Below are 15,000 nucleotides of genomic sequence, written 5' to 3'. Positions count from 1 at the left end.
GAGGAGGTTACCAGCCGAAGGATGCAGTAGCAATAACAGGTATAGTTCCGCGGCGGCCGAGAAGACTCACCGCATAGGAATCGGGATGCGAGGCGAGGGATGCGGCGGGAAGGCCCCGACGGCTAAACGGAAGAGGCTGCAGGGCCGCCTCGGAATGGTCCAAGCATCGGATGCGATTGGGACGACTACCAGTGCCAACCCCTTATCCCGCGATGCGTCCGATACACAGATAGTTCCAAGGCGGCCGAGGAGCCTCACCGCATATCAATCGGGGTGCGAGGCGAGGGATGGGGCGGGAAGGCCCCAACGGCTAGACGGAAGAGGCTTCAGGGCCACCTCGGAATGGTCCAAGCATCGGACGCGCTTGGGGCGACTGCCAGTGCCAACCCCTTATCCCGCGATGCGTCCGATACACAGATGGTTCCAAGGCGGCCGAGGAGCCTCACCGCATAGCAATCGGGGGTGCGAGGCGAGGGATGGGGCGGGAAGGCCCCAACGGCTAGACGGAAGAGGCTTCAGGGCCGCCTAGGAATGGTCCAAGCATCGGACACGCTTGGGGCGACTACCAGTGACAGCCCCCTATCCCGCGATGCGTCCGATACGAAGATGGTTCCAAGGCGGCCGAGGAGCCTCACCGCATAGCAATCGGGGTGCGAGGTGGGGGATGCGGCGAGATGGCCCCAACGGCTAGACGGAAGAGGCCACAGGGCCGCGTCGGAATAGTCCAAGCATCGGACGCGCTTGGGGCGACTACCAGTGACAACCCCTTATCCCGCGATGCGTCCGATACGAAGATAGTTCCAAGGCGGCCGAGGAGCCTCACCGCATAGCAATCGGGGTGCGAGGTGGGGGATGCGGCGAGATGGCCCCAACGGCTAGACGGAAGAGGCTGCAGGGCCGCCTCGGAATAGTCCAAGCATCAGACGCGCTTGGGGCCACTACCAGTGACAACCCCTTATCCCGCAATGCGTCCGATACGAAGATAGTTCCAAGGCGGCCGAAGAGCCTCACCGCATAGCAATCGGGGTGCGAGGTGGGGGATGCGGCGAGATGGCCCCAACGGCTAGACGGAAGAGGCCACAGGGCCGCCTCGGAATAGTCCAAGCATCGGACGCGCTTGGGGCGACTACCAGTGACAACCCCTTATCCCGCGATGCGTCCGATACGAAGATAGTTCCCAGGCGGCCGAGGAGCCTCACCGCATAGCAATCGGGGTGCGAGGCGAGGGATGCGGCGAGATGGCCCCAAAGGCTAGACGGAAGAGGCTGCAGGGCTGCCTCGGAATAGTCCAAGCATCGGACGCGCTTGGGGCGACTACCACTGCCAACCCCTTATCCCGCGATGCGTCCGATACACAGATAGTTCCGAGGCGGCCGAGGAGGTGGGGGATGCAGCGAGATGGCCCCAACGGCTAGACGGAAGAGGCTGCAGGGCCGCCTCGGAATAGTCCAAGCATCGGACGCGCTTGGGGCGACTACCAGTGACAACCCCTTATCCCGCGATGCGTCCGATACACAGATAGTTCCGAGGCGGCCAAGGAGCCTCACCGCATAGCAATCGTGGTGCGAGGTGGGGGATGCGGCGAGATGGCCCCAACGGCTAGACGGAAGAGGCTGCAGGGCCGCCTCGGAATGGTCCAAGCATCGGATGCGCTTGGGGCGACTACCACTGCCAACCCCTTATCCCGCGATGCGTCCGATACACAGATAGTTCCAAGGCGGCCGAGGAGCCTCACAGCATAGCAATCGGGGTGCGAGGCGAGGGATGCGGCGAGAAAGCCCCAACGGCTAGAGGGAAGAGGCTTCAGGTCCGCCTCGGAATGGTCCAAGCATCGGACGCGCTTGGGGCGACTACCAGTGACAACCCCTTATCCCGCGACGCGTCCGATACACAGATAGTTCCAAGGCGGCCGAGGAGCCTCACCGCATAGCAATCGGGGTGCGAGGCGAGGGATGCGGCGAGAAGGACCCAACGGCTACACGGAAGAGGCTTCGGGGCCGCCTCGGAATGGTCCAAGCATCGGACGCGCTTGGGGCGACTACCAGTGACAACCCCTTATCCCGCGACGCGTCCGATACACAGATAGTTCCAAGGCGGCCGAGGAGCCTCACCGCATAGCAATCGGGGTGCGAGGCGAGGGATGCGGCGAGAAGGACCCAACGGCTACACGGAAGAGGCTTCGGGGCCGCCTCGGAATGGTCCAAGCATCGGACGCGCTTGGGGCGACTACCAGTGACAACCCCTTATCCCGCGACGCGTCCGATACACAGATAGTTCCAAGGCGGCCGAGGAGCCTCACCGCATAGCAATCGGGGTGCGAGGCGAGGGATGCGGCGAGAAGGACCCAACGGCTAGACGGAAGAGGCTTCGGGTCCGCCTCGGAATGGTCCAAGCATCGGACGCGCTTGGGGCGACTACCAGTGACAACCCCTTATCCCGCGACGCGTCCGATACACAGATAGTTCCAAGGCGGCCGAGGAGCCTCACCGCATAGCAATCGGGGTGCGAGGCGAGGGATGCGGCGAGAAGGACCCAACGGCTAGACGGAAGAGGCTTCGGGTCCGCCTCGGAATGGTCCAAGCATCGGACGCGCTTGGGGCGACTACCAGTGACAACCCCTTATCCCGCGACGCGTCCGATACACAGATAGTTCCAAGGCGGCCGAGGAGCCTCACCGCATAGCAATCGGGGTGCGAGGCGAGGGATGCGGCGAGAAGGACCCAACGGCTAGACGGAAGAGGCTTCGGGTCCGCCTCGGAATGGTCCAAGCATCGGACGCGCTTGGGGCGACTACCAGTGACAACCCCTTATCCCGCGACGCGTCCGATACACAGATAGTTCCGAGGCGGCCGAGGAGCCTCACCGCATAGCAATCGGGGTGCGAGGCGAAGGATGCGGCGAGAAGGACCCAACGGCTAGACGGAAGAGGCTTCGGGTCCGCCTCGGAATGGTCTAAGCATCGGACGCGCTTGGGGCGACTACCAGTGACAACCCCTTATCCCGTGACGCGTCCGATACACAGATAGTTCCAAGGCGGCCGAGGAGCCTCACCGCATAGCAATCGGGGTGCGAGGCGAGGGATGCGGCGAGAAGGACCCAACGGCTAGACGGAAGAGGCTTCAGGGCCGCCTCGGAATGGTCCAAGCATCGGACGCGCTTGGGGCGACTACCAATGACAACCCCTTATCCCGCGACGCGTCCGATACACAGATAGTTCCGAGGCGGCCGAGGAGCCTCACCGCATAGCAATCGGGGTGCGAGGCGAGGGATGCGGCGAGAAGGACCCAACGGCTAGACGGAAGAGGCTTCAGGGCCGCCTCGGAATGGTCCAAGCATCGGACGCGCTTGGGGCGACTACCAGTGACAACCCCTTATCCCGCGACGCGTCCGATACACAGATAGTTCCGAGGCGGCCGAGGAGCCTCACCGCATAGCAATCGGGGTGCGAGGCGAGGGATGCGGCGAGAAGGACCCAACGGCTAGACGGAAGAGGCTTCAGGGCCGCCTCGGAATGGTCCAAGCATCGGACGCGCTTGGGGCGACTACCGTTGCCAACCCCTTATCCCGCGATGCGTCTGATACACAGATAGTTCCGAGGCGGCCGAGGAGCCTCACCGCATAGCAATCGGGTTGCGAGGCAGATTATTGGGAAGGGAACCCCCTGGGATGCGGCTCAAGCAGTGCCCAAAGGGACTGGAATGCGGAATCACATCGAGAGACCCAAATGCTATACGAGGGCTCAAATCGAATTATCGATTTGGCCACGACATGGACGCATCGGAACGACTACCTTTGCCGAACCACTCGCAATTGCATCCATACCGAAACCAATAGACATTTCCGTTAGAGCCCTCGCATAGCATTCGGGAATCTCGCATGCCCCTCTAAATCGACCAATGCTGGCGCTCAATGAAAATCCGAGCGCTACCACCGTTCGAGCGCCAGCATTGGTCGAGTTAGAGGGGCACGGGGGAGAATGCTCCAGTCAACACCTCCCCTATATAAGTTATTTGTCCGATTCTCGCACAACCGTAGTCTGCCTCGTCGAATCAAACAACGGTCCCAGATTCCGACTTCCGTTCCGTAGAGACCCAAAAGCTAGATGGAGGCTCGCAAGAAAGAGAGTCGGCGCATAGCAATCGGGTTTCTCGAACGTTTAGGGACCGAGCTCACTTGCGGATAGGGCAAAATCCGCCAAGCAACCCAAAAGCTAGACGGGGGCTCGAATCGAATCGCCTAGGCGGCCACAACAACGACGTGTTGGATCGACTACCAGTGCCAAACCATTCAGCAAGACTAGTCTGTGTCGAGGCCGGATAGAGATTCTCAGAGAGCGCCCGCATAGCATTTAGGAGACCTGCCGCGTCCCTCACACTCGACAAATGGTGGTGCACGTTTATAAATCCGAGCGATCCCAACCCTTTCAAGCACCAACATCGGTCGAGATAGAGGGGCACGGAGGGGGCTGCGTGAGACAACACAGTCCCCTATATAAGTTATTTGTCCGATTCTCACACATCCGAAGAATGGTCATCAAATCGGACAACAGCCCAAACTTCCGACTTCCGTCCCAGAAAGCCCAAGAGCTATCTAAAACGTTCATGGCCGGAACTCGATCGCGGCTATACCAGTCCGCCAAGCAACCCAAAAGCTAGACTGGAGCTCTAGTCGAATCACCTCTGTGGCCATTGCAAGGACGTGTTGGAGCGACTACCATTGCCGAACCATTCCGCAGGTCGAGTCCATACCAAGGCCGCATAGAGATTCACGATGAGCTCCTGCATAGCAATCAGGAGACTTGCCGTGTCCATCACAATCGATAAATCCTGGTGCAAGATTTTTGCATCCGAGCGCTCCAACCAGTCGAGCACCAGCATCAATCGACATAAACGGGCACGGGGGGAGGATGCTCGAGAACACTACCTCCCCTATATAAGTTATTTGTCCGATTCTCAAGCAGCCGAAGTCTGGTCATCGAATCGGGTCAAAGACCACAACTTCCGACTTTACCCACAATGCAAGTCATCGAATCGAACATCGGCCCCCGAGTCGGACTCCATGCGTATGTCAGGTCATCGGACCCAAATTCCGCCTTCCTGCGCATGGCGGGCCATCAATATCAACTCGGTCATCGGACCCAAACTCCGCCTTTTTGCGTATGGCACGCCTTCAAATCGGTCATCGGACCCAAATTCCGCCTTCCTGTGCATGGCGGGCCATCAACATCAACTCGGTCATCGGACCCAAATTCCGCCTTTCTGCGCATGGCACGCCATCAACTCGGTCATCGGACCCAAATTCCGCCTTCCTGCGCATGGCAGGTCATCGGACACAAATTCAGACCTCGCCAATATGCCTACGTATCGAATCGGTCATCGGACCCAACTTCCGACTTCATCCATACTGTAGGGTCTTTGAGGTTGGCGCGGTGCGCTCAACCCAGGGAGTCGACCCATCGAAGCATACACCTCCCCTATATAAGCTATTTGTCCGATTCCCACACCTGTGTAGTTTGCACCTCTGACCAGGACATCGACCCCAACTTCCGAACTCGACTGCAACGACGGCACCAGCGCCTTGGTGCGCACCTTGCGACGCACAGTCCCAACATTCGCCTTCCTGCACATGGCAGGTCATCGGACCCAAATTCCGACCTCGCGAGTATGCCTACATATCGAATCGGTCATCGGACCCAACTTCCGACTTCATCCATACCGTAGGGTCTTTGAGGTTGGCGCGGTGCGCTCAACCCGGGGAGTCGACCCAACGAAGCATACACCTCCCCTATATAAGCTATTTGTCCGATTCCCACACCTGTGTAGTTTGCACCTCCGATCAAGACATCGACCCCAACTTCCGAACTCGCCTCCAACGACCGAACCAGCGCCTTGGTGCGCACCTTGCAACGCACAGTGCCAACATTCGCCTTCCTGCACGTGGCAGGTCATCGGACCCAAATTCCGACCTCGCGAGTATGCCTACATATCGAATCGGTCATCGGACCCAACTTCCGACTTCATCCATACCGTAGGGTCTTTGAGGTTGGCGCGGTGCGCTCAACCCGGGGAGTCGACCCAACGAAGCATACACCTCCCCTATATAAGCTATTTGTCCGATTCCCACACCTGTGTAGCTTGCACCTCCGATCAGGACATCGACCCCAACTTCCGAACTCGACTAAAAAGACCGCACCAGCGCCTTGGTGTGCACCTTGCAACGCACAGTGTCAACATTCGCCTTCCTGCACATGGCAGGTCATCGGACCCAAATTCCGACCTCATGAGCATACCTACTAATCGAATTGGTCATCGGACCCAACTTCCGACTTCATCCATACCGTAGGGTCTTTGAGGTTGGCGCGGTGCGCTCAACCTGGGGAGTCGACCCATCGAAGCATACACCTCCCCTATATAAGCTATTTGTCCGATTCCGACACCTGTGTAGTTTGCACCTCCGCTCAGGACATCGACCCCAACTTCCGAACTCGCCTGCAACGACCGAACCAGCGCCTTGGTGCGCACCAAAAGTGCGCACTTTTGGAGGGCACTTTTGTGCGCTCCAAAGGTGCGCACTTTTGGAGGGCACTTTTCTGCGCTCCAAAGGTGCGCACTTTTGGAGGGCACTTTTTGGAGGGCACTTTTCTGCGCTCCAAAGGTGCGCACTTTTGGAGGGCACTTTTTGGAGGGCACTTTTCTGCGCTCCAAAGGTGCGCACTTTTGGAGGGCACTTTTTGGAGGGCACTTTTCTGCGCTCCAAAGGTGCGCACTTTTGGAGGGCACTTTTTGGAGGGCACTTTTCTGCGCTCCAAAGGTGCGCACTTTTGGAGGGCACTTTTTGGAGGGCACTTTTCTGCGCTCCAAAGGTGCGCACTTTTGGAGGGCACTTTTCTGCGCTCCAAAGGTGCGCACTTTTGGAGGGCACTTTTTGGAGGGCACTTTTCTGCGCTCCAAAGGTGCGCACTTTTGGAGGGCACTTTTCTGCGCTCCAAAGGTGCGCACTTTTGGAGGGCACTTTTTGGAGGGCACTTTTCTGCGCTCCAAAGGTGCGCACTTTTGGAGGGCACTTTTGTGCACTCCAAAGGTGCGCACTTTTGGAGGGCACTTTTCCTGTGCTCCAAAGGTGCACACCTAGGTGAGCACCTTCGACCACACCTTGTAGCACACCAAACTCTGACTTTCGACTTCATCCGCAATGCAGGGTCTTTGAGGTTGGCGCAATGCGCACAACCAGGGGAGTCGACCCATCAAACCCAACACCTCCCCTATATAAGCTATTTGTCTGATTCTCATACATGCGTAGCCTGCAGGAGCAATTAGGACATCGACCCCAACTTTCGGCTTCTAAACGAAAACAAGGTCTTTGAGGTTGGTGTAATGCGAACAACTAGGGGAGTCAACCCATCAAACCCAACACCTCCCCTATATAAGCTATTTGTCTGATTCTCATACATGTGTAGTCTACAGGAGCAATTAGGACATCGACCCCAACTTTTGACTTCTTAACGAAAACAAGGTCTTTGAGGTTGACGTAATGCGCACAACCAGGGGAGTCGACCCATCAAACCCAACACCTCCCCTATATAAGCTATTTGTCCGATTCTCATACATGTGTAGCCTGCAGGAGCCATTAGGACATTGACCCCAACTTTTGACTTCTTAACGAAAACAAGGTCTTTGAGGTTGGCGTAATGCGCACAACCAAGGGAGTTGACCCATCAAACCCAACACCTCCCCTATATAAGCTATTTGTCTGATTCTCATACATGTGTAGCCTGCAACAACGATTAGGACATCCACCCCAACTTCTGAATTCGTCTGCGTTGACCGCACCAAAGGTGCACGCCTTGGTGCTCACCAAAATCCGACTTCCGACTTCTTCTGCTATGCGGGGTCTTTGAGGTTGGCGCAGTGCGCACAACCAGGGGAGTCAACCCACCGAATGCAACACCTCCCCTATATAAGCTATTTGTCTGATTCTCATACATGCGTAGACTGCAGCAATGATTAGGACATCCACCCCAACTTTTGACTTCTTAAACAAGACAGGGTCTTTGAAGTTGGTGCAGTGCACACAACCAGGGGAGTCGACCCATCAAACGCAACACCTCCCCTATATAAAGCTATTTGTCCGATTCTCATACGTGTAGTCTGCAGCAGCGATTAGGACATCGACCCCAACTTCCGAATTCGTTTGCATTGACCGCACCAAAGGTGCACGCCTTGGTGTGCACCCTGGAGTGCACTTTGGTGCTCACCTCGGTGCACACTTTGGTGTGCACCTCGGTGTGCACCAAAGGTGCGCACCTTGGAGCGCACCAAAGGTGTACACTTTGGAGCGCACCACATAGGGTCTTTGAGAGGTTGGCGCAGTGCGCACACCAAGGTGGGTGTTGAGGTGCGTGCCGAGGTGGGTGGGTGCTAGGGTGCGCTCCATGGTGGGTGCCAGGGTGGGTGCGTGCTAGGGTGGATTCCAAAGAGGGTCATAGGGTGGGTGCCAAGGTGGGTTGGTGATATAGTGGGTTCAAAGGTGGGTACTAGGGTGGGTTCCAAGGTGGGTCACAAGTTGGGTGCCAGGATGCGTGGGTGTTAGGTTGGGTGCCAAGGTGGGCTCCTGCGTGGGTGGGTGCTAGGGTGGGTTTCAAGGTGGACGCGAGGGCGGGTGCCAAGGTGGGTAACAAGTTGGGTGTTAGGATGGGTGAGTGCTAGAGTGGGTGCCAAGGTGGGTGGGTGCTAAGGTGGATGCCAAGGTGGTTCACAGGGTGGGTGGGTTCTAGGGTGAGTTCCAAGGTGGGTCACAGGTTCAGTGCTAGGGTGGGTGTCAAGGCGGGTGTCGAGGTGCCTGGGTGCTAGGGTGTGGATGCCAATGTGGGTCATAGGGTGGGTACTAGGGTGGGCTGCAATGTGGGTGCCAAGGTGGGTAACATGCTCGGTGGGTTCTAAATTGGGTGCCAGGGTGGGTGTGCACCCACCTTGCCCGAGGTGGGTGCCAAGGTGCCAGTGTGGGTGGGTGCTAAGGTGGATGCCAAGGTGGGTGAGAAGGTGGGTGATAGGTTGAGTGGTAGGATGGGTGGGTGCCAAGATGGGTCACAGGGTGGGTGCAAGGGTGGGTAGGTGCTAGGGTTGGTGTCAGGGTGGGTGGGTGCTAGGTTGGGTTCCAAGGTGGGTGCGAGGGTGAGTGTCAAGGTGGGTCACAGGTTAGGTGCTAGGATGGGTGAGTGCTAGGGTGCAAAGGTGCCAGGGTGGGTGCTAGGATGGGTCGATGCTAGGGTGAGTGGCAAGGTGGGTCCACAAGTGTCAAGGTGGGTGCCGAGGTGGGTGCCAAGTCGGCGACTGCTATGGTGGATGCCAAGGTGGGTCACGGGGTGGGTGCCAAGTTGCTAGGTTGGGTTCCAAGGTGGGTGCCAACGTGGGTGCTAGGGTGCGTGGGTTAAAGGGTGTGTCACAACGTGGGTGCCAGGATGGGTGCGCACCCACACTGGCCAAGACGGGTGCGGGTGCAAGGTTGGGTTCCAAGCCCGGTCACAGGCTGGGTGCTAGGATGGGTGGGTGCCAAGGTGGGCACCAGGGTGGGTGCACCCACCCTGGCCAAGGTGGGTCACGGGGTGGGTCCTAGGGTGGGTAACGGGGTGGGTACTAAGGTGCGTGCCAAGGTGGGTCATAGGGTGGGTGCCAAGGTGGGCACCAGGGTGGGTGTGCACCAACCCTAGCCAGGGTAGGTCACGGGGTGGTTGTCGGGGTGGGCGTCAAGGAGCCAAGGTGGGTGGCAAGTAGCCAAGTTGCGTGCCAAGGTGGGTGTCGGGGTGGGTGCCAAGGATCCAAGGTGGGTGCCAAGGAACCAAGGTGGGTGTCTGGGTGGGTGCCGAGGTGGGAGCCAGGGTGGGTCCCAAGGTGAGTGCAAAGGTGGGTGCCAGGGTCAAGGTGAGTGCCAATGTGGGTTCCAAGGTGCCAGGGTCAGGGTGAGTGCCAATGTGGGTTCAAAGGTGCTAAGTTGGGTGCGAGGTTGGGTGCGAGGGTGGGTGGGTGCCAAGGTGTGCTAGGTGGAAGCCCGGGTGGGTCGGCATCCCATGGGTGTCGAGTTGGGTGCCTGATGGGTGCTTCTTGTCAAGTTTTAGTCGTCGGGACTCATTTCGAGCCTTAGAGGTCGTTTCTTGTCCGGTTGCCCTGTCTTCGACCTGGGAACCCAATTTTGGTCCTCGGGTCCCATTTTTTTTTGTCTCGCATCCCACTTTTGGCCTGTGGCCTTTTCGGGGTCGATTCTCGTTTTGGGCATCAGAGCATGTTTCTTCTCCTAAAACCCAATATTTGTTTATTAAGTCTCGGAACACATTTTTGTTCTCGTGGACCCATCATGGGTCTTGGAACGCATTTGTGGTCCTTGGGTCCCATTTTGCATCCCGAAACTTGTGTTTTGGTGCTTGATCCCTATTTTGGGTGCCCACCTTGCACCAAGTGCGCACCCGGGGCAAACCGAGCGCCTTGGTGCACCGGGGCAAGATCGAGCGTGCACCCGAGGCGCCCCGAACATGCACCAAGGTGCACTCGGCCCACATGTGAGCGCAGGTCGTTGCGCCCGAGGTGGTGTGTGGGCACCGCGTTGCAGACGGGACACTGCACGCACACGACGCCCCCTCCAGGTGCACGCACGTAGGCCGGGCCGGGTGCACACCCGACGCCCTAGCAAGGTGCGCGCACCCGGGCAGGGCTCACACTTGGCGAACGGGGCGCACTTCGCGAGGGAGGGTGTGCACCTCGACGGGGGTGGGTGGCCGGGGTGGATTCGCACGTGGGTCGCGGTTTGCTAAGTACACACTGCGACAAGCTCATAACGGGTGCGATCATACCAGCGTTAGTGCACCGGATCCCATCAGAACTCCGCAGTTAAGCGCGCTTGGGCCGGAGTAGTACTGGGATGGGTGACCTCCCGGGAAGTCCCGGTGTTGCACCCTTTTTTAGTTTTTCGCCGGGCGTCGCAATGCTATTTGAATAAACCTTTTGCCCGTTTGCGTTCTCGTCGGGGCCGGGCCGGGCCGGGGTGCGCTGCCCGCACTACCGCGCGCGCGGGGGCGACACCGAGCGCGCACCCGAGGCGCCCCGAGCACACAGGCCACGGTGCAACCCGGGCGTTGTGCGCGCACCCCGGTGCGCCCGAGGTGCTGCGCGCGCACCCAGGTGAAATCGGTGTGCACCTCGGCCAGTGCGCGCTCGGTCGAGTCGCGCACGTTGGCCAAGGTGCACGGTGATGTTTCTTACTCTAAGGTTCCGCACCAGACGCCCGGGACAGGTGAGCGAAGCTGGGCGGGGCCGGGTGCGCGGCCGGGGCAGGTGCACGCAGCTGGAGAGAGCTTTGGAGCACACTTCGGAGCGCACCAATGATGCGCTCCATTCAAAAGTTTCCTGAAAAGGCAAAAAAAGTTGAGATTATAGAATTTCCCACTTGAGAGATTGTAAAAAAAAAAAATTTAAAATGAAGGAAACGCGGGTGCCAAGGTGTGCGCAGCCCAGCCAAGGTGTGCGCACCAAGGCGCCCACCCTGGCGAAGGTGCACGCAAGGTGCGCACCCGAGGCAAACCGGACAATTAACCCAACTTTCGACTTCGCGCGCACCTTGGAGCGCACTTCGGAGCGCTCCTTGGTGCGCACCAATCTTGGGCACCTCGGAGTGCACCATGGCGCCCACCAAGGTGCGCACCCGGGGCAAACCGAGCTCCGACTTCGTGCGCACCTTGGAGCGCACGAAAGGTGCGCACCATGGCGCCCACCAAGGTGCGCAGCCCAGCCAAGGCGTGCGCATCAAGGTGCGCACCCTGGCGAAGGTGCGCACCCGGGGCAAACCGAGCTCCGACTTCGTGCGCACCTTGGAGCGCACAAAAGGTGCGCAACCCAGCCAAGGTGTGCGCACCCCGGTCAAACCGAGCTCCGAATCGTGCGCACCAGAGGTGCACGCCATCGTGCGCACCTTGGAGCACACTTCGGAGCCCTCCTTGGTGCGCGCCGATGTTGCGCACCTCGGAGCGCACCCGGGGAAAACAATGCAATTAACCCGACTTTCGACTTCGTGGGCACCTCGGAGCGCTCTCGGGTTCGCACCTCGGAGCACACCGAGGTGCGCACCTTTGATGCGCTGCCTTCACCAATTTCCAGAAAAGGCAAGAAAACATTGAGAAGGTGTGCGCACCGAGGTGCCCACCCTGGCGAAGGTGCACGCGAGGTGCGCACCCGGGGCAAACCGGGCTCCGACTTCGTGCACGCCGCACCTTGGAGCACACTTCGGAGCGCTCCTTGGTGCGCACCAGGGCGCGCAACCCAGCCGAGGTGCCCACCCCGGCGAAGGTGCACGCGAGGTGCGCACCCGGGGCAAACCGGGCTCCGACTTCGTGCACGCCATGGTGCCCACCGCGGCGAAGGTGCACGCGAGGTGCGCACCCGGGGCAAACCGGGCTCCGACTTCGTGCACGCCGCACCTTGGAGCACACTTCGGAGCGCTCCTTGGTGCGCACCATGGTGCCCACCAGGGCGCGCAACCCCGCCGAAGGTGCACGCGAGGTGCGCACCCGGGGCAAACCGGGCTCCGACTTCGTGCACGCCGCACCTTGGAGCACACTTCGGAGCGCTCCTTGGTGCGCACCATGGTGCCCACCAGGGCGCGCAACCCCGCCGAAGGTGCACGCGAGGTGCGCACCCGGGGCAAACCGGGCTCCGACTTCGTGCACGCCATGGTGCGCACCGCGGCGAAGGTGCGCACCCGGGGCAAACCGGGCTCCGACTTCGTGCACGCCGCACCTTGGAGCACACTTCGGAGCGCTCCTTGGTGCGCACCAGGGCGCGCAACCCAGCCGAGGTGCCCACCCCGGCGAAGGTGCACGCGAGGTGCGTACCCGGGGCAAACCGGGCTCCGACTTCGTGCACGCCGCACCTTGGAGCACACTTCGGAGCGCTCCTTGGTGCGCACCATGGTGCCCACCAGGCCGCGCAACCCAGCCAAGGTGTGCGCACCAAGGTGCACGCGAGGTGCGCACCCGGGGCAAACCGGGGTCCGACTTCGTGCACGCCGCACCTTGGAGCACACATCGGGGCGCTCCCGGGTTCGCACCGGCGTTGCGCACCGTGGTGGGCACCTCGGAGCACACCAAGGTGGGCAGCGAGGTGCGCACCTTTGATGCGATGCCTTCACTAATTTCCATAAAAGGCAAAAAAAAAACGAGATTTTAAAATTTCCGTTTTGAAAGATAGTGAGAAAAAGGGAATGCTGGTGCCATCTTGAGCCCGCCCTGGTGCGCAGCCCAGCCAAGGTGTGCGCACCAAGGTGCCCACCCTGGCGAAGGTGCGCGCCCGGGCAATTAACCCAACTTCCAACTTCGCGCGCGCCAGGGTGGGAGCGCACCCAACAACCGGGCCTGGGAAGAGCCAATGCGAGAAACCCCACCAAACGCTCTGACAAAAAAAGAGGGGGCGCTCCAGTAACCCCGCTTCGGAGCGCACCCTGGGCAAACCCAGCCAAGGTGCCCACCCCGGCCAAGGTGCAGGCGAGGTGCGCACCCGGGGCAAACCGGGCTCCGACAACGTGCACGCCGCACCTTGGAGCACACTTCGTAGCGCTCCCGGGTGCGCACCTCAGAGCACACCAAGGTGGGCAGCGAGGTGCGCACCTTTGATGCGCTGCCTTCACTAATTTCCAGAAAAGGCAAAAAAAAAAGGAGATTTTAAAATTTCCGTTTTGAAAGATAGTGAAAAAAACGGAACGCGCGTGCCATCTTGAGCCCGCCCTGGTGCGCAGCCCAGGTAAGGTGCCCACCCTGGCAAAGGTGCGCACCCGGGCAATTAACCCTACTTCCGACTTCGTGCGCGCCAGGGTGGCAACCGGGCCTCGGAAGAGCCAATGCGAGAAACCCCACCAAACGCTCCGACAAAAAAAGAGGCGGCGCTCCAATAACCCCGCTTCGGAGCGCAGCCGGGGCAAACCCAGCCAAGGTGCCCACCCCGACGAAGGTGCACGCGAGGTGCGCACCCGGGGCAAACCGGGCTCCGACAACGTGCACGCAGCACCTTGGAGCACACTTCGAAGCACTCCCGGGTGCCCACCGGCGTTGCGCACCGTGGTGGGCAGCGAGGTGCGCACCTTTGATGCGCTGCCTTCACTAATTTCCAGAAAAAGGCAAAAAAAAATGAGATTTTAAAATTTCCGTTTTGAAAGATAGTGAAAAAAAAGGAACGCGGGTGCCATCTTGAGCCCGCCCTGGTGCGCAGCCCAGGCAAGGCATGCGCACCAAGGTGCCCACCCGAGGTGCACACCCGGGGCAAACCGGGCTCCGACTTCGTGCAGGCCGCATCTTGGAGCACACTTCGGAGCGCTCCTTGGTGCGCACCATGGTGCCCACCAGGGCGCGCAACCCAGCCAAGGTCTGCACACCAAGGTGCCCACCCCGGCGAAGGTGCACGCGAGGTGCGCACCCGGGGCAAACCGGGCTCCGACTTCGTGCACGCCATGGTGCCCACCGCGGCGAAGGTGCACGCGAGGTGCGCACCCGGGGCAAACCGGGCTCCGACTTCGTGCACGCCGCACCTTGGAGCACACTTCGGAGCGCTCCTTGGTGCGCACCATGGTGCCCACCAGGGCGCGCAACCCAGCCAAGGTGTGCGCACCAAGGTGCACGCGAGGTGCGCACCCGGGGCAAACCGGGGTCCGACTTCGTGCACGCCGCACCTTGGAGCACACATCGGAGCGCTCCCAGGTTCGCACCAGCGTTGCGCACCTTTGATGCGCTGCCTTCACTAATTTCCAGAAAAGGCAAAAAAAAACGAGATTTTAAAATTTCCGTTCTGAAAGATAGTGAAAAAAACGGAACGCGGGTGCCATCTTGAGCCCTTCCTGGTGCGCAGCCCAGGCAAGTTGTGCGCACCAAGGTGCCCACCCTGGCGGAGGTGCGCGCCCGGGGCAATCCGGGCTCCGACTTCGTGCACTGCATGGTGCCCACCAAGGCGCGCAACCCAGCCAAGGTGCCCA

At 60.0% G+C, this 15,000-nt stretch overlaps 1 non-coding gene across 1 annotated transcript; it reads left to right on the top strand.

The window, feature by feature from the left end:
* The first annotated feature begins 10,826 nt into the window (after positions 1-10,826).
* LOC131870548 (5S ribosomal RNA) lies at positions 10,827-10,945 on the top strand. Its single transcript, XR_009368854.1, has one exon. It is a non-coding gene; the product is annotated as a 5S ribosomal RNA (ribosomal RNA).
* Positions 10,946-15,000: the final 4,055 nt, after the last annotated feature.

Source organism: Cryptomeria japonica, unplaced genomic scaffold (assembly GCF_030272615.1).
Source record: "Cryptomeria japonica unplaced genomic scaffold, Sugi_1.0 HiC_scaffold_336, whole genome shotgun sequence".
In the NCBI taxonomy this organism is placed as follows: Eukaryota; Viridiplantae; Streptophyta; class Pinopsida; order Cupressales; family Cupressaceae; genus Cryptomeria; species Cryptomeria japonica.
The sequence above is the reverse complement of the archived record's forward strand: the minus strand, read 5'-3'. Positions and strand labels throughout refer to the sequence as shown.